At 36.6% G+C, this 19,650-nt stretch overlaps 1 protein-coding gene across 6 annotated transcripts in view; it reads right to left on the reverse strand.

The window, feature by feature from the left end:
* Positions 1-19,650, reverse strand: part of LOC121489987 — an 88,679-nt gene that overhangs the window by 30,288 nt on the left and 38,741 nt on the right. For 5 of the 6 annotated variants that reach the window (XM_041753491.1, XM_041753498.1, XM_041753497.1 and 2 more), the window contains one exon: positions 7,894-8,005. The exons of the other annotated variant lie outside the window; for it this stretch is intronic. The gene's annotated coding sequence lies outside the window, so the exon portion shown is untranslated. The remainder of the gene's footprint in view (positions 1-7,893; positions 8,006-19,650) is intronic. 6 annotated transcript variants of the gene reach the window in all.

The following is a 19,650-nucleotide window of genomic DNA, read 5'->3' on the forward strand; positions in this document are numbered from 1 at the left end:
GGAAGTTATTATGTTGAGTGAAAGGAGTTAATCAGAGAAAGACGATTATTATATGGTTTCACTCTTATAAGGAACATAAGGAAAAGCACAGAGGATCATAGGGGAAGGGAGGGAAAAATGGAATGGGAAGAAATAAGAGAGAGACTCAAACCATGAGAGATTCTTAACTATGGGCATGTGATATGATGAGTACTGGGTGGTATATGCAACTAACAAATTACTGATTCCTACCTCTGAAACTAATGGTGTTCTGTATGTTGGCTAGATGAATTATAATTTAAAAAATTATTTCATGGTTGGCTTCCCTCTTTTTTTCCATTCCTCTATGTTCATTTGTTTTGTTTCTTAAATTCCATATATGAGTGAAGTCACATGGTATTTGCCATTCTGTGACTGATTTATTTTGCTTAGCATTATGCACACTAGCTTCATTCATTTATTCATTTGTAGCAAATGGCAAGATTTCATTGTTTTTGATGGCTAAGTAATATTCCATTGTGTGTATATATGTATATATATGTATGTATATATATATATATATATGTACTTCTTCTTTATGCATTCATCAGTTGATGGACATCTGGGCTCTTTTTATGTTTGGCTATTGCTTTTTTATGCTGTATAAACTTTGTCCCTTCAAATTGGTATTTATTTTATCCTTTGAGTAAATACCGAGTAGTGCAATTGCTGGGTCATGGTAGCTCTATTTTTAACTTCTTGAAGAACCTCCAAAATTTTCCAGAGAAGCCATACCAGCTTGAATTCCCACCAACAGTAAGAGGATTCCCCTTCCTCTGTACCCTCACCAACATTTCTTATATCCTGTCTTGTTAGTTTTAGCTATTCTGACTGGTGTGAGGTGGTATCTCATTGTTGGCTTTGATTTTATTTCCCTGATGATGAGTGATATTGAGCATTTTTTCATGTGTCTTTGGTCATGTGTATGTCCTCTTTGGAGAAATGTCTATCCATGTCTTCTTCACATTTCTTGACTGTATTATTTGTTATTTGTTTGTTGAGTTTGATAAGTTCTTTATAGATCTCAGATACTTGCCCTTTATTTTATATGTCATTTGCAAATATATTCCCCCAATCCATAGGCTGCCTTTTACATTTCTTGGTTATTTCCTTCACTGTGCAAAACTTTTTTGTCTTGATTTAGTCCCAAAAGTTCATTTTTACTTTTGTTTTCCTTGCCTCCCAAGACTATCTACTATCTACTAAAAAGTTGGTACAGATGAAGTCAAAGATCTTGCTGCCTGTGTTCTTATCAAGGATTATTATGGTTTCCTGTCTCACATTTAGGTCTTTCATCCATTTTGAATATTTTTGAGTATGGTGTAAGAAAGTAGTCCAGTTTCAATCTTCTGCATGTGGCTGTCCAGTTTTCCCAATGCCATTGTTGAAGAGACTTTTTTACCAATGGATTATTCTTTTCTGCTTTGTCAATGATTAGTTGACCATAGAGTTGAGAGTCCATTTCTTGGTTTTCCATTCAGTTACATTGAGCCATGTGTCTGGTTTGTGCCAGTACCATGCTGTCTTGATGATTACAGTTTTGTAATACAGCTTAAGTCTGGAATTGTGATAACTCCTGCTTTGGTTTTCTTTTTCAAGATTGCTTTACTATTCAAGCCTTTCTATGGTTCCATACAAATTGTAGGAATTTTTGTTCCAGCTCAGTGGAAAATGTTGATGGTATTTTGATAGGAATTGCACTGAATGTGTAGATTGCTCTGGGTATTATAGACATTTTCACAATATTTTTCTTTCAATCCATGAGCATTGAATATTTTTCCATGTCTTGTATATCTTCAATTTTTTTAAAAGATTTTATTTATTTATTCATGAGAAACCCACAGAATTAGACACACAGGCAGAGAGAGAAGGCTCCGTGGGTAGAGCACAATGCAGGACTCAGTCCCAGGACCACAGGATCATGACCTGAGCCAAAGGCAGGTGATCAACTACTGAGCCACTCAGGTGCCCCTATTTTCTTCAGTTTCTTTCATAAATGTTCTGTAATTTTGAGAGTCTAGATCCCTTATCTCTTTGGTTAGGTTTACTCCTACAGATATTATGGGTTTTGGTGTAATTATAAATGAGATGGATTCCTTGAGTTCTCTTTCTGCTGCTTCATTATTGGCATATAGAAATTCAATAGATATCTTTTTTTAAAGATTGATTGATTTAATTTATAAGAGGACATGAGTGTGAAAGTCAGTGACCATGAGTGGGTGGGGAGGGGAAGAGGTTGAGGGAGAAGTAGGCTCTCCACTGAGAGGAAGCCCAAGGGACCCTGGGATCATATCTGACCAAAGGCAGATGCCCAAGTGACTGACCCACCCAGTCCTCCCATGCAACAGATTTCTATGCCTTGATTTTATATCTTGTGATACAAATTCATGTATCAGTTCTCCCAATTTATTTCTGGGGTCTTTCAGTTTTTCTACATAGAGTATCATGGCATCTACAAATAGTGTAAGTTTGATTTATTCTTTACTGATTTGGATGCCTTTTATTTCTTTTTGTTGTCTTTTTGCTGAGGCTAGGATTTCCAGTACTATAAAATAGACAGGACATCTCTCTCTTGTACCTGACCTTAGAGGAAAAGATCTCAGTCTCCCATTTGGGATATTAGCTGTGGTTCTTTCATATATGGCCTTTATGGTGTTGAGGTATGTTACCTTAATCCCTTCTTTTTTTATAATAAATTTATTTTTTATTGGTGTTCAATTTACCAATATACAGAATAACACCCAGTGCTCATTCCGTCAAGTGCCCCCCTCAGTGCCTGTCACCCATTCACCCCCACCTCCCGCCTTCCTCCCCTTCCACCATTCCTAGTTTGTTTCCCAGAGTTAGGAGTCTTTATTTTTTGTCTCCCTTTCTGATATTTCCCACACATTTCTTCTCCCTTCCCTTTTATTCCCTTTCACTATTATTTATATTCCCCAAATGAATGAGAACATACAATGTTTGTCCTTCTCTGATTGACTTACTTCACTCAGCATAATACCCTCCAGTTCCATCCACATTGAAGCAAATGGTGGGTATTTATCGTTTCTAATGGCTGAGTAATATTCCATTGTATACATATATCCTTTCTTTTTGATGTTTTTTTTTTTATCAAGAATGCATACTGTATTTTGTCGAATGCTTTTTCCTGCATCTATTAAACGATCATAAGTTTTTGTTTTTATTTTATTAATGTGGTATAATGTTGATTGATTTACAGATATAGAGCCACCTCTGCAACACAGGAGGTAAATATCACTTGATCATGGTGAATAATTCTTTAAGTACAGTTAGACTCAATTTGCTCATATATTAATGAGAAGTTTTGCATCCATATTGATCAAGGATATTGGCCTGTAATTCTCCCTTTTAGTGGGGTCTTTGTAAGGTTTTGGAATCAAGGTAATGCTGGCCCCATACAATGAGTTTAGACGTTTTCCTTCCATTTCAATTTTTTTGGCACAGTTTGAGAAGAAAAGGTATTAACTCATCTTTAAATGTCTGGTAGGATTTCTCTGGCAATCCATCTGCTCCTAGGTCTTTGTTTGTTGGGAGATTTTTTTTTTTTATGATAGTCACAGAGAGAGAGAGAGAGAGGCAGAGACATAGGCAGAGGGAGAAGCAGGCTCCATGCACCGGGAGCCTGATGTGGGATTCGATCCCGGGTCTCCAGGATCGCGCCCTGGGCCAAAGGCAAGCGCCAAACCACTGCGCCACCCAGGGATCCCCTGTTGGGAGATTTTTGATTATTGATCCATTTTTTTGCTGGTTATGGTTCTGTTCAAGTTGTGCTTCTTCCTGTTTCAGTTTTGGTAGTTTGTATATTTCTAGCAATGTATTCATTTCTTCCAGGTTTCCCAGTTAATTGGCATATAATCTTTAATAATATTCCTCTTGTGGTCATCTATATATCTATGGTTAGTTATGATCTCTGCTCTTTCACTCATAGTTTTATTTGAGTCCTTTCTCTTTTCTTTTTGATAAATCTGGCAAGGGGTTTATTAATTTTATTAATTCTTTCAAATAATGAGTTTAAAAAATCTATTTACTGATTTTTGGTTGTTGTTTCTATGTCATTTATTTCTACTCTAATCTTTATTATTTCCCTTCTTCTGCTGCTTTTAGGCTTTATTTGCTCTTCTTTTCCTAATTCCCTTAGTGGTAAGTTTGGGTTGTGTATTTGAGACTTTTCTTGCTTCTTGAGGTGGGCCTGTATTGCCATATTCTTCCCTCTTATAAATGCCTTTGCTGCTTTCCAAAGGTTTTAGACTGTCATGTTTTCATTTACATTTGCTTCCATGTATTTTTTTATTACTTCTTTAATTTCCTGGTTAACCCTTTCATTAGGTCTAAAGTGAGTCTCTTGTAAGGAGCATATAGATAAATCTTATCTTTTTATCCATTCAGGTACTCTATGTCTTTTGATTGGAATCTTTAGTCCATTTAGATTCAAGGTGATTTTTGATATATAGATTTAGTACCATTGTATTAACTATGAAGTTCATGTTTCTGGAGATTTTCTGTGTTCCTTTATAGTCTTTGTTGCTTTCATTTTTTAAAAGATTTTATTTATTTATTTATTTATTCATGAGAGACACAGAAAGAGAGAGGCAGAGACACAGACAGAGGGAGAAGCAGGCTCCATGCAGGGACTGAAAGTGTCGCTAAACCGCTGAGCCACCTGCGCTGCCCTCTTTCTTGCTTTTAGTCTTTCTTTCCCACTCAAAGTGTCCCCTTTAATATTTCTTGCAGGGCTGGTTTAGTGGTCTCAAACTCCTTTAGTTTTTGTTTGTCTGGGAAACTCTTTACCTCTCCTTTTTCCTTTATATTCTTTTTTCTCCCTGCAAGTTTGTATTTAAATTCAAGACAGTTAACATATAATATAGTAGTTTCAGGAGTAGAATCCAGTGATTCATCACTTATATATAATACCCAGTGCTCATTTCCAGGCAGACTTGCCCTAGTAAAGATTAAACTGCAGGAACACCTTGGTAGCTCAGTTGGTCAAGCAACTGACTGTTAATTTTGGTTCAGGTCATGATCTCAGTATCATGAGATCAAGCTCTGCATTGGGTTCTGTGCTGGATGTGGAGTCTGCTTAAGATTCTCTCCCTCTTCCCATTGTCCCTTTAAAAAAAAGATGAACCTACAGGGCACAGTAGCCTGGACATCGGTGTAAGTAACTCCAAATTCCACTGGTGCTATGCTGCTCATTGTAGTCTGTGTGTGATGATGGGTTTTGGGGAAAATGTTGTCACCCTACTCTCTTGTCCCCAGTGAGGGGAGTTTGCACTTTCAGCTGTTCAGAAAGCACTCAGAGAAGAAAAATTTTCTCCTCTTGTGTCCCTGGCTTCCATCAGAAAGTGTCTGTGTCTGAGCCATCTGTCTGCCTGGCAGCACAGTGCTCCTGTGTTTTATCTCAGGCATGGGTTTCAAAACTACAAATTTTAGGGACTTAGCATGGCTAAAACTCACACTGATCCTCTGGGTTAGGGTCTTGCTGCGCTGTGGCTGGTGCCATTTGTTCCAGAAAAGTAGTTGCATGACTACACAGGGGCTGAGTTTATGGTAAAGCACAGACATAAGCTGGCTTCCAGGTTAGTTTCCTTCAACTGATGCCTCTTCTGCTATGCTAAGTAACAGGGCTGCTTAATAAATAGTGCTCACCATCTTTTTTGTCCTGAGAGGCAGTGCTATGTTTCCCAAATGCACTCCAAGAAGGGGAACTGCCTCTCCTAGTGTGACAGAGATCTTTAGATGCTATCTGCTCTAGGGCCTCTAACCCTGCTTACCACAGGAGCACTGCTAGCCTGCCAAGCATGATCCTGGTGATGGCATGGACTTTTAAAACTTCAGACTTTCAGCTAGGTTGCTTGCAAAATCTTCTAATAATAAGCCCCTCTTCTTTTCCCAGTCTGGTTTTGGGGAAAAGTTTTTCTTGTGCAGTTCCCCGCATGCTGCGTTTTCTCTCTCTTCCTCTCTCTCTCTCTCTCTCTCTCTTCCTCTCTCCCCTCTTTCTGTGTTCAGGGCTCCTTCCCCTCTGTAGCACCTGCAATTCTTTTCTCCCCCAAGTCAACTCTCCATAGCTCCAACCTTCCATAGTGTGGCTATTTTTCTCTCTAGATTTGCAGTGTGTTGTCTCAGTCCTCAGATGGACTTATTGGGTGTTCAGAATTATCTGATATCTATCTGTGCTTGAAGGACGAGGCAAGCACAGAATCCCCCTACTTCTCTACCATCTTAAGAATTCAGCAGCTTGTTACAATTGTGTTTCTTAAATTGAGCCTAAGAATGGAGTTGATTGGAAATATATAGTATATATTAATAATGTATATGGTGTTTAAAGAATGGTAAGCATTGTTAATTTCTGTAATGAACATTTTCTTCAATTAAATTTATCTTAAGTTTGTGTTTAAAAAAAAAAAGAATTCAGCAGCTTAGTTTTCTAATACTGCAGTTCTTGCTGGTACTGGACAAAGGGAAACATGGATCTCCTCCTTGTACATATTTTGTTTATGATGGATATCTTTGCTGGGCCTCAGTTGCACAGAAGTGATTGTGTAACTTATTTTGTTCAGATTTTTCAATGAGGTCAATTACAATCATCCTCAATATACATGAGTCACTAAAATAGGATACTGTGTACCTGAGGAAATGAGAGAAACTAAACACTCTGGAATTCATCACTCTGGGACATAGTTATTCACCCTATTCAGTCATGGAGATCAGCCCCTACATAAATGATTCAGATTTCCTAGCTGATTATCATAGAGTGCCTTATGGTAACTGGAGTATTATATAATCCCTAGAAGAAAGATCAATATTTTAAGGACAAATGCTTACTGAGAATTATAAGAGAATTTCTACTGGCTCTTGAGAATGGGCCTTTCCTTCATGTCATATCTCAAGAGTAAGGAATACACATTTTCTTGTGTCTTATCCTTGACCTGTGTAAATAGGTAAAAATGTGAAAGATGAGAAATAAAAATGTTCATTTGCCTGCCAGAGGCACAAGATGGGAGGATTCAATACATATCTCTTATTAAATAAGCCAACATATTGATCTCCTAGAATGTTTCCAATGTTCTCCCAACAATATTGTGTTAATTTCTAGTCTCCATCAGAGTAAATTTTGTCCAACATTTTCCGCCAGACAAATTAAACAAGCAATCAGAGTATCTGAGTATGCTTAAAGTTCCAGGAAAATGTTGGTCTGGTGAAAAATTCAATCACAACAATGTACATATATTTCTGATAATTCAACCTCAGAAATACTTTATCCTCAAAGATGATCCAGTGATTTGGAGAGAAAATCACAAAAAACCATTATGGGGAATAAAAAAAAAAAAAACGGTTGTCTAAAAGTCACTTGCAGCACTTAATCTGCTTGAGCTCAGGCACAGGGCAATTTGCAGACACTTAAGGTTATGCTACATCCAGTTCCATAGTGTGGCCACAATAATGCATGCAGGACTCACATAAGCACAAGTATGACATGATTAGAGGGGTTTAGAGTGTACCTAAATGTCAGACACTGAGCCCTCTTACATAAAATACTTCTCATTCTATTTTTAGGGTGGTATTCACAAGGATACATCGCTAAGTACTAGTGGCATTTGGGTAAGCATACTTCTTAGTATGAACAAACTTTTCTCTGCCACACTCATGAGAAATGACCTTGCCATCATTACTGTGCCTAATATTTGTATGAGGCATCAACTGAGAAAGTACAAAGATTCTGGAAAAAAATCACTAGATTATTAAAGCTTCACACTGTTTAAATTGACAGACTCCATATAACACTAATTAATTCCTGATTACCTAAATAAATAATAAACATAACCCAGGAAAAAGTTTATAAAAAATAGGTATTACCTTGTGAGTACATCATTGTTTCTTCACAGATAAGGGAGCTGGTAAATGTGACAAAATCAGCTATTCTTGGGATGTGGCAAGAATTCCATGCAACTGCAATCTTATTTCCAACCTATAAACCACAGGGACAGTCAGAGGAGCTAAGGAAGAAAAACTTTCTAATTCAATGTTTACTGTAAGGGGTTATAAAGCAATTATGACCACCTATATGACAAGAAAAAAATATACTTTTTTCATGAAATATAATGGTATGGAAAATCATTTGTTTTAAGACTTAGTCAAAATTTCTCCAAAGAATACTTAGCAACATTCATTAAAATTAGGATCTTCCTTTAAGCAGAAATGAAATAGACTGAAGGAATATGAATATTAACCAATACAATTTCAAGATTTAGAAATGTAATAATTTCACAGTTAAAAATATTTAGTGCAGTATATATTTGAATCCATTGCACAAATGCCTAGAAAATTTCTCTTGGGTGACAAGAAAAAACACAGTATGAATTACTGTGACTGGATTAACAAGTGAATTAAAACACTCTCTGAGATAGTCCATAAATATAAACCATTATTCAGTCTCCACTATATTTCCTTTATCCAAAAGCTAATTAGTATCTGATGACTTTTAATATGTTTTGAATTCTCTAATCAACCTCATTGGACTAAGCCTAACTCACAAGATTGCAGCATCTAAGGAAATCCCATTAACAACCTAAGGGTAGACAAACATATAACTCATCAGTCTCAAATACCCATGTGCTGTTTCCCCAGTGTTTGATTAAGTGTATGCATGCTGCCAGCCAAACACTCAAAGAATTACCACATCATTCCTAATTCAGATATTTATATATGTCTACAATTCATTTCTCTTAATGTATATAATTAAGTTAAGGTTTCAAATACCACATATCTGGTTGGTACGACTACCTGAATAACTGAACTTTACCCATATTTTTTGCCTCATAAGGTCTTTTGGCAGATTTTAGCTCACAGAACTGATTCTGTCACTTTTTTCAGATTCCAGTGATAATCATTTTTATTTTTTATTCTTTTTATAAATTTATTTTTTATTGGTGTTCAATTTGCCAACATATAGAATAAACTCAGTGCTCATCCCATCAAGTAGCCCCCTCAGTTCCCGTCACCCAGTCACCCCAAACCCCCGCTCACCTCATTTCTACCACCCATAGTTCATTTCCCAGAGTTAGGAGTCTCTCATGTTCTGTCTCCCTATCTGATATTTCCAACCCATTTTTTCTCCTTTCCCCTTTACTCCCTTTCACTATTTTTTATCTTCCCCAAATGAATGAGACCCTATAATGTTTGTCTTTCACCAATTGACTTATTTCACTCAGCATAATACTCTCCAGTTCCATCCACATCGAAGCAAATAGTGGGTATTTGTCATTTCTAATGGCTGAATAATATTCCATTGTGTGTTTGTGTGTATATATATATATATATATATATATATATATATATATATATCACCTCTTCTTTATCCATTCATCTTTCTATGGACACTGAGGCTCCTTCCACAGCTTGGCTATTGTGGACATTGCTGCTAGAAACATCGGGATGCAGGTGTCCCGGCAGTTCATTGCATCTGTATCTTTGAGGTAAATCCCCAGCAGTGCAATTGATGGGTCGTAGGGCACATCTATTTTTAACTTTGAGGAACCTCCACACAATTTTCCAGAGTGGCTGTACCAATTCACATTCCCACCAACAGTGCAAGAGGGTTCCCCTTTCTCCAAATACCCTCCAACATTTGTTGTTTCCTGCCTTGTTAATTTTCCCCATTCTCACTGGTGTGAGGTGGTATCTCATTGTGGTTTTGATTTGTATTTCCCTGATGGCAAGTGATGCGGAGCATTTCCTCATGTGCTTGTTGGTCATGTCTATGTCTTCCTATGTGAGATTTCCGTTCATGTCTTTTGCCCATTTCCTGTTTGGATTGTTTGTTTCTTTGCTGTTGAGTTTAATAAGTTCTTTATAGATCTTGGATACTAGTCCTTTATCTGATATGTCATTTGCAAATATCTTCTCCCATTCTGTAGGTTGTCTTTTAGTTTTGTCGACTGTTTATTTTACTGTGCAAAAGCTTCTTATCTTGATGAAGTCCCAATAGTTCATTTTTGCTTTTGTTTCTCTTGCCTTCATGGATGTATCTTGCAATAAGTTAATCATTGATTCAGTCACATTTATAAAAGGGATTTAGATCCTAAGATATATGGCAGACACTAAGTAAGCATTCCAGGTTCTGTGTCCCTGGGACACACTGATCCATACTATTTAATCATGGAGACATGGTGACATGGAGTCATCAGTCAATGACTCAGCTCCACAATTGATTAGTACAGTTTCACTGTCGTATGAATGTTAGAATGTCCTAACAGGAATTCTAGTATTTTCAGGACAAAATGCTTATTGATGTCGCAATTCCTACTGGAATTCCTTCAAGAAAAAGGAATAAATTCACATGAGGCCCAACTAGTGGTTCATATTAACCTATGGAAATAGAGTAAAATATGGAAAATGTGATGTATATATGTCTATTTGACAAACATGCACAACACAGAAGGGATTATGATATAACTTTACATCAAATGAATTCATATTACTTTATTAGGATGTTTCTGTTGTTATTCCAAGACAGAAGCCATAACAATCCTGGAAATAAAAAAGACAAAATATTGGATAGCTCACTAGATAATTAATAGCTCACACTGTTTGGATTAACAGATATTTCACCAAACCAATTATCTACTTGACTACAGAAAAATATAAAAAAGTAAGCCATAAAAGTATATTTATTTAAAATTGGTTATTAAACTTGGAGTGCATTATTTTGTTCCATTCCAGAGAAAAGGAACAGAAAAAAAATCCAACAAAATCAGCACTTCTTTGCTATGGTGATGAATATTCCACACAATTCAAAAAATCGCTTCCATCCCACAAAAACATAGAGGAAAATTTAAAAGTTGTGAAACAAAACCTTTCCAGTTGAGTGCTTACTAATAATAGATATTTAAAGAATTAACCATAGATACTCCCGTGACTATGTATCTAATTTTAAAAATTATGCTTTATCCTCAGAAAAAAAAGTAGTATAAAAATCAAATTTTCTATGACCTTGGTCTCAAAGTTGATGCAAAGCCCACCTCCCCCCAGCATTACTCGCTAAAATTGTAACTTAGGTTTATACACATAAACCCATTGATGGAATATGAGTGTTAAACAATCACATCAACATAAAATTACAAGAATTGGAACTTTGATCATTTTATGTTAAAATGTTTAATTAAATATCTAATTTAAATCAACATCAAATATCTAGAAAATTTCTCCCTAAGTGACAAGAAAGAAAAAGTTCTAATCTTGAAACTGAGCTAGCAAACAAATTAAAACACATAATAAGATCACCCAATAAATATGATCTACTTACTCTTCAATTTCCCCACACTTCTTATATGTAAGAGATAAATGACAAGCAAAAACTGATTTATTTCTGACTGTTGAATACCATAAGTATATAATAATACTATTTTCGAGTAGGATCTCACAAATTTCTGTGATTAAGGAAATGATGTGAATGGCTCAAGAATAAGCGCAACCATTTCCCACAGTGTTCACCACTCATGTGCCAGTTCTCCAGTCTGTTTGCTGTGGGTGTATGAAGGCCCTCTTCCCTCTGTGAAGAGGAAGAGTTTGACTTCTTCTTTGCCAATGTGAATGCCTTTTATTTCTTTTTGTTTCCTGATTGCTGAGGCTAGGACTTCTAATACTATGTTGAATAGCAGTGGTGAGAGTGGACATCCCTGTCTGGTTCCTGATCTTAGGGGAAAGGCTCCCAGTGCTTCCCCATTAAGAATGATATTTGCTGTGGGCTTTTCATAGATGGCTTTTAACCACAATGATATACCACTTCCCACTGGTGAGAATGGGGAAAATTAACAAGGCAGGATGCAACAAATGTAGGAGGTGATGTGGATAAAGGGGAACCCTCTTGCACTGTTGGTGGGTATGTGAAATGGTGCGGCCACTCTGGAAAACTGTGTGGAGGTTCCTCAAAGAGTTAAAAATAGATCTGCCCTACGACCCAGCAATTGCACTGCTGGGGATTTACCCCAAAAATACAGATGCAGTGAAACGCCAGGGACACCTGCACACCGATGGTTCTAGCAGCAATGTCCACAATAGCCAAACTGTGGAAGGAGCCTCGGTGTCCATCAAAAAATGACTGGATAAAGAAGATGTGGTATATGTATAAATGGACTATTACTCAGCCATTAGAAACGACACATACCCACCATTTGCTTTGACGTGGATGGAACTGGAGGGTATTATGCTGAGTGAAATAAGTCAATCAGAGAAGGACAAACATTATATGGTCTCATTAATTTGGGGAATATAAAAAATAATGAAAGGGAATAAAGGGGAAAGGAGAGAAAATGAGTTGGAAATATCAGAGAGGGAGACAGAACATGAGAAGTCTCCTAACTCTGGGAAACGAACAAGGGGTGATGGAAAGGGAGGTGGGCAGGGGGTTGGGGTGACTGGGTGATGGGCACTGAGGGGGGCACTTGATGGGATGAGCACTGGATGATATTCTGTATGTTGGCAAATTGAACTCCAATAATAAAAAAAAAAGGCACCCAGACTTCCTACAATAAAGAACTTCCTATTAAAAAAAAAATGAAGGCCACCAGTCAAGTTGCCATGTCATTCCACAATGGTTATTTATAGCCTCAGTATAATACACTTCTAGTATTTGCCAACATGCTAGTTTTCCAATGCCACAGTCCTTTTTGTTTGGTACCACTTGCTGACCAAATTGAATTCTCATTCACATTTTTTTGCCTAGCATTCACATCCTTGTGCTGGACCTTAGCTTACAGAAATGACTTTGTCATTCATTTTGTTCAGATTTCGATAAGACCCATTTTTGAAACCACATTGATCGAACTACATTTGCAAAAGGAGTTTTAATCCTGAATATATGGCAGACATTGAGCACTCAGGATTCTGTCTCACTAGGATACACTGAACCATACTATTCAATTATGGAGACTAGTCACTACAGTCAAGAACTCAGCCTATGGCTGACTAGCTTAGCCAAAATCTTGTCATTAGAGTGTTATAATTCCTTGAGAGGAATGTTACAATCTTCAGGAAAAAATGCTTACCAGTGTAAAATTTCCCATTGGCCCATGAGGAGGGGATACAGAATTCTTCCCAAAACTCTCCGTCATTTTATGTCTTAAAGGGAAGAAATTAAAGCTTTTATATGAAACCAAGATCTTAGTCCATGTTGATGTTAGCATAGAATAAAATTGTGGAAATATGAGAATTATACATGTCCATCTGTATCATGCACAATACAAGATATTGATTATGTATAAGTATATCATAATAATATTTTCAAGTAGGCTCTTCTGATGTTATTTAAAAGAGGAAGCATACAAATTCTGTGGGAAAAGTACATAGAAACCTCAGATGACCTAGAATATAAAGGCCTCACATTGTTTGGATTAAGAGACTATTCAAAATAATGTGTAATCTTGTTTGCCAAAGATATATAATAGAAATAATCTAAATAATAATTTTTTAAAGTTGCAATGTTAACTCTGGAGTGCACTGTTGATTATTCCCATAGAAAAGAACTGATAACAATGACAAAATCAGTAGTTCATTGGAGCAGTGGTAGAAATTCCAACCAATTCCAATATCACTTCTAATCTACAAAATATACCAAGAAATTAGGAAACTTGACAAACCAAACCACTATAATGGAAAGTTTACTAATAAAAAGCTATAAGAAATAAACCAAAGGTATTCATTTGACTCTCTAAATAACAAGAAAAATTATGTTCACTACTTGAAACAAGATCTTGGTCTCAAAGATTCTTCAAACGGCCTCCATCAGCATTGGATGTTGAACTAGGATCTCCCCTTCAACACTAACTATGAACCCCACTAACAAAATATGAATATTAGTCTATCAAATCTACCTAAAACACCAAGAATTGGAAATATAATAATATTACAATTGAAAATGTTTAGTTCAGCATCCACTTGGGTCCATAGCTCAAATGCCTAGAGCATTTCTGTTTAGGTGACAGGGGAAAAATAGTGTTCTAAATCTTATGAGTTCACCAGCAAGGAAATTAAAATATACTTTAAGACATTTTGATTAGAAACTACTCTTTAATTTCTATGTTTCTTTTACTTAAGAGATAAATAAGTAAAGATTCATATCCTTTACATTAATTACCTAGTTGGTCTCAATCAACTGTTTCTTACTCTAAAGATTTTTGCATGTAAGAAAAATGTATGAATGCCTTAAAGGTAGGCATAACCATTTACCATTGGTCTCTCTCCTTATGTTCTGGTTCTCCAGGGTGTGGTTACTATGAATGTATGCATCCTGCCAGCCAAGCACTCAAAGATTTGCCATGTCATCCCTAAATCAGAAATTGGTATTTTGTAGGATTCATTACCTTAATATATGCAATCAAGATAAAATTCAATTACTGTATCCCCTATTAGTCATATCAGCTGACCAAACTAAACCCTCCTCCACATTTTTCCTAGCATGATCTCTTTGCTGGACCTCAGTTCACAGAAGTCACTTTGTCACTCATTTTGCTCAGATTACAATGAGAATCATTGATCCAGGCACATTTCTTAAAAAAAAATATTGATCCTGGGCAGCCTGGGTGGCTCAGCGGTAACACCACCTTCAGCCAGGGCGTGATCCTGGAGACCTAGGATTGGGTCTCATATGTCAGGCTCCCTGCATGGAGCCTGCTTCTCCCTCTGCCTGTGTCTCTGCCTCTCTCTCTCTCTCTCGCTCTGTCTTAAATAAATAAATAAACAAATAAATAAATAAATAAATAAAATGTTTTAAAAAATATTGATCCTGACAGATGTGGCAGCACTGAGTACTTCAGATTATTTCGCCCTGGGACACACTAACTCATAGTATTTACTCATGGAAACCAGTCATCATAGATAATGATCTGGCCTCATGGCTGACTAGCCCAGCCAGAGTCTTATTGTAATTGGACTGCTATAGCATGTTAAGAGAAATGTCAGTATCTTCAGGACAAAAGGCTTACAGATGGTAGAATTCCTACTGGCTCTTGAGGATTAGATGATACAATTATTTGCAATACTTTCTTCCTTATCACCTCAAGAAAAAGGGATAATTTTTTTATTCATATGAAATCAAGGTTTTAGTTCATATTGACCTCTGAAAATAAAGTAAAAGTAGGGACATATGAGATGTATATATGTCCATTTGTCAATCATGGAAAAGACTGGATGGTTCATCATGTACCTGCACATAAAATATACTAACTCTACTAGGGTTTTTTTTCTGATATTATTCCTGGAAATAAATGAGACAGAAGCCTAAGATGTGATTCCAAAAATTATTATTTTTTAAATATTTTATTTATTTTTTCATGAGAAACATACAGAGAGAGGCAGAGTCATAGGTAGAGGGAGAAGCAGGCTCCATGCAGGAAGCCCGATGTAGGACTCAATCCTGAGACTCCAGGATCACTCCGTGGGCCAAAGGCAGGCAATTAACCACTGAGCCACCCGGCCTCCCGACTCCACATTAAACCTCACACTGGTTGGTTTCACAGACTTTTGTACAACCAGTTGTATTATTAACTAGTTTTAAAAAAAAGAGTGCACTTGCTGTGGTGAGCAATGGGTATTGTATGGAACTGGTGAATTACTATATTGTACACCTGAAACTCATATTATACTATATGTTAACTAACTGGAATTTAAATAAAAACTTAAAAAAATAAATAAGAGTGGTCCATGAAAAATAAATTTATTAAAACTGTAATGTTACCTTTGGAAATCAGTGTTCTGATCATTTCCAGATGAGGAAATTTGTACTAATAAGTAACATTAGAACTTCCCATGAAGTGGCAGGAACAATTTCAAGCAATTCCAAGGGGGAAGTTAGGGAAGTTAAAAAAGAAAAAACTTCTTGATCAAATATTTACAATTAACAGGCTACAAGGAATTAACTATAGATATGCAGATGATAACCTACATGAAAAGAAAATTATAATTACTCCTTAAAGTAGAGAAGCATATGAAGTCATTTTTTATGTAGAAGACACTGGTGTCAAAGTTTCCCCAAATATTTCCCTCAGTGTCACTCATTATGACTATGTAATCCACCTTTAAATACATATAAAATTGGCTGAATATATATTGGCTAGTGAAATCTATTTTGAATACCAAGAATGGGATATTTATTTTTTTATTTAAAAAGTGTTTCATGGGGGATCCCTGGGTGGCACAGCGGTTTGGCGCCTGCCTTTGGCCCAGGGCGTGATCCTGGAGACCCGGGATCGAGTCCCACATCGGGCTCCCGGGGCATGGAGCCTGCTTCTCCCTCTGCCTGTGTCTCTGCCTCTCTCTCTCTCTCTCTGTGTGACTATCATAAATAAATAAAAATTTAAAAAAATAAAAACTGTTTCATATACCATCTACCTAAATCCTTTACTCTATGTCTAGAACATTGTCCCCAGTAAGAAAAAAAAAGAGTTATTCTACTTCCCGTGACTGTGTCATCAATCTAATTAAAATACACCCTAAAACATTCACAGGAATGAAAACTCTAAAATTACCATTTGTTTGTCTTACTCAAAGACATAAGAGAAACTAAATTTGCTATAAAATGTGTGTTTTATCAGGAGTTTTGTTTCATTCCAAATAAGGGAGCACTTAATTGGTGATGATAATCCATGGAATTCTAATTCTACAACTAGTCTACAAAGTATATAGAAAATTAGAGAAGTTGTGAAACAAAATTTTCCTAGTGGAATATTTAGTTATAAAGACTTATAAGAATTCATAATGGATATTCATTTGACCATGTGATGAAAAGAATGATTAAGCTCACAATTTTGATGAAGTAGTACAGAAATAATTGTTCCTGATATTTGTGTCAAAATTTCCCCAGCACACTCACTGTAAAATCATGTATTATATCAAGGGTGTCTCTCTAAACACATTAGAAATTCACTGATGATACATGAAAGTGGTCAATGAAATTCATGTAAGAATCGAAGAATAATGTTATTTATTTTTTTCTGCATTTGTTTTTATTTATTTTTAATACATTAATTTTTATGGTGTTCAATTTGCAAATATATAGAATAACACCCAGGGCTCATCCCATCAAGTGCCCACCTCAGTGCCCGCCACCCAGTCACCCCCACCGCCCGCCCACCTCCCCTTCCACCATCCCTAATTTGTTTCCCAGAGTTAGGAGTCTTTCATGTTCTGTCTCCCTTTCTGATATTTCCAACTCATTTTTTCTCCTTTCTCCTTTATCCCTTTCACTATTTTTTTTCCAGTGGATAGTCTTTCCTCTTTTATCGAATATTAGTTGACCATAAAGTTCAGGGTCCACTTCTGGGTTCTCTATTCTGTTCCATTGATCTATGTGTCTGTTTTTGTGCAAGTACCACACTGTCTTGATGACCACAGCTTTGTAGTACAACCTGAAATCTAGCATTGTGCTGCCCCCAGATATGGTTTTCTTTTGTAAAATTCCCCTGGCTATTCGGGGTCTTTTCTGATTCCACACAAATCTTAAAATAATTTGTTCTAACTCTGAAGAAAGTCCATGGTATTTTGATAGGGATTACATTAAACGTGTAAATTGCCCTGGGTAACATTGACATTTTCACTATATTAATTCTTCTGATCCATGAGCATGGAGTATTTTTCCATCTCTTTGTGTCTTCCTCAATTTCTTTCAGAAGTGTTCCGCAGTTTTTAGGGTATAGATCCTTTACCCCTTTGCTTAGGTTTATTCCTAGATATCATGCTTTTCAGTGCAATTGTAAATGAGATTGACTCCTTAATTTCTCTTTCTTCAGTCTCATTGCTAGTGTAGAGAAATGCCACTGATTTCTGGGCATTGCTTTTGCATCCTGCCACACTGCCAAATTGCTGTATGAGTTCTAGCAATCTTGGGGTGGAGGCTTTTGGGTTTTCTATGTAGAGTATCATGTCATCAGCCAAAGGGAGAGTTTGACTTCTTCTTTGCCAATTTGAATGCCTTTTATTTCTTTTTGTTGTCTGATTGCTGAGGCTAGGACTTCTAGTACTATGTTGAATAGCAGTGGTGAGAGTGGACATCCCTGTCTTGTTCCTGATCTTAGGGGAAAGGCTCCCAGTGCTTCCCCATTGAGAATGATATTTGCTGTGTGCTTTTCGTAGATGGCTTTTAAGATGTGGAGGAATGTTCCCTCTATCCCTACACTCTGAAGAGTTTTGATCAGAAATGGATGCTGTATTTTGTCAAATGCTTTCTCTCCATCTCTTGAGAGGATCATATGGTTCTTGGTTTTTCTCTTGCTGATATGATAAATCACACTGATTGTTTTACGAGTGTTGAACCAGCCTTGCATCCTGGGGATAAATCCTACTTGGTCATGGTGAATAATCTTCTTAATGTACTGTTGTATCCTATTGGCTAATATCTTCTTGAGAATTTTTGCATCCATGTTCATCAGGGATATTGGTCTATAATTCTCCTTTTTGATGGGGTCTTTGGTTTTGGAATTAAGGTGATGCTGGCCTCATAGAATGAGTTTGGAAGTATTCCATCTCTATGTATCTTTCCCAACAGCTTTAGTCGAATAGGTATGGTTTCTTCTTTAAACGTTTGATAGAATCCCCTGGGAAGCCATCTGGCCCTGGACTTTTGTGTCTTGGGAGGTTTTTGATGACTGCTTCAATTTCCTCCCTGGTTATTGGCCTGTTCAGGTTTTCTATTTCTTCCAGTTCCAGTTTTGGTAGTTTGTGGCTTTCCAGAAATGTGTCCATTTCTTCTAGATTGCCTAATTTATTGACGTATAGCTGTTCATAATGTGTTTTTAAAAACGTTTGCATTTTCTTGGTGTTGGTAGTGATCTCTCCTTTCTCATTCATGATTTTATTGAGTCTTCTTTCTCTCTTCTTTTTAATAAGGCTGGCTAATGGTTTATGTATCTTATTATTTCTTTCAAAGAACCAACTCCTGGTTTTGTTGATCTATTCCACAGTTCTTCTGGTCTCGATTTCGTTGAGTTCTGCTCAAATCTTAATTAACTCTCTTCTTCTGCTGGGTGTAGGATCTATTTGCTGTTTTTTCTCCTTTAGGTGTAAGGTTAGCTTTTGTATTTGAGTTCTTTCCAGTTTTTGGAGGGATGCTTGTATTGTGATGTATTTGCCCCTCAGGACTGCTTTTGCTCTATCCCAAAGATTTTGGATGGTTGTATCTCCGTTCTCATTAGTTTCCATGAGTCTTTTTAATTCTTCCTTAATTTTCTGGTTGACCCTTTCATCTTTTAGCAGGATGGTCCTTAACCTCCCCCTGTTTGAAATCCTTCCAAACTACTTCTTGTGATTTAGTTCTAATTTCAAGGCATTATGGTCTGAGAATATGCAGGGGACGATCCCAATCTTTTGGTTCACTTCAGACTCGATTTGTGACCCAATATGTGGTCTATTCTGGAGAAAGTTCCATGTGCACTTGAGAAGAATGTGTATTCAGTTGCGTTTGGATATAAAGTTCCCTAAATATCTGTGAAATACATCTGGTCAAGTGTATAATTTAAACCTCTTGTTTCTTTGGAGATGTTGTGCTTAGAAGACCTATCAAGTGAAGTCACCAAGTATAAGTGTATTATTATCTAAGTATGTCTTAACTTTTGTTATTAATTG

This window comes from Vulpes lagopus, chromosome 4 (genome assembly GCF_018345385.1).
Source record: "Vulpes lagopus strain Blue_001 chromosome 4, ASM1834538v1, whole genome shotgun sequence".
Taxonomy (NCBI): Eukaryota; Metazoa; Chordata; class Mammalia; order Carnivora; family Canidae; genus Vulpes; species Vulpes lagopus.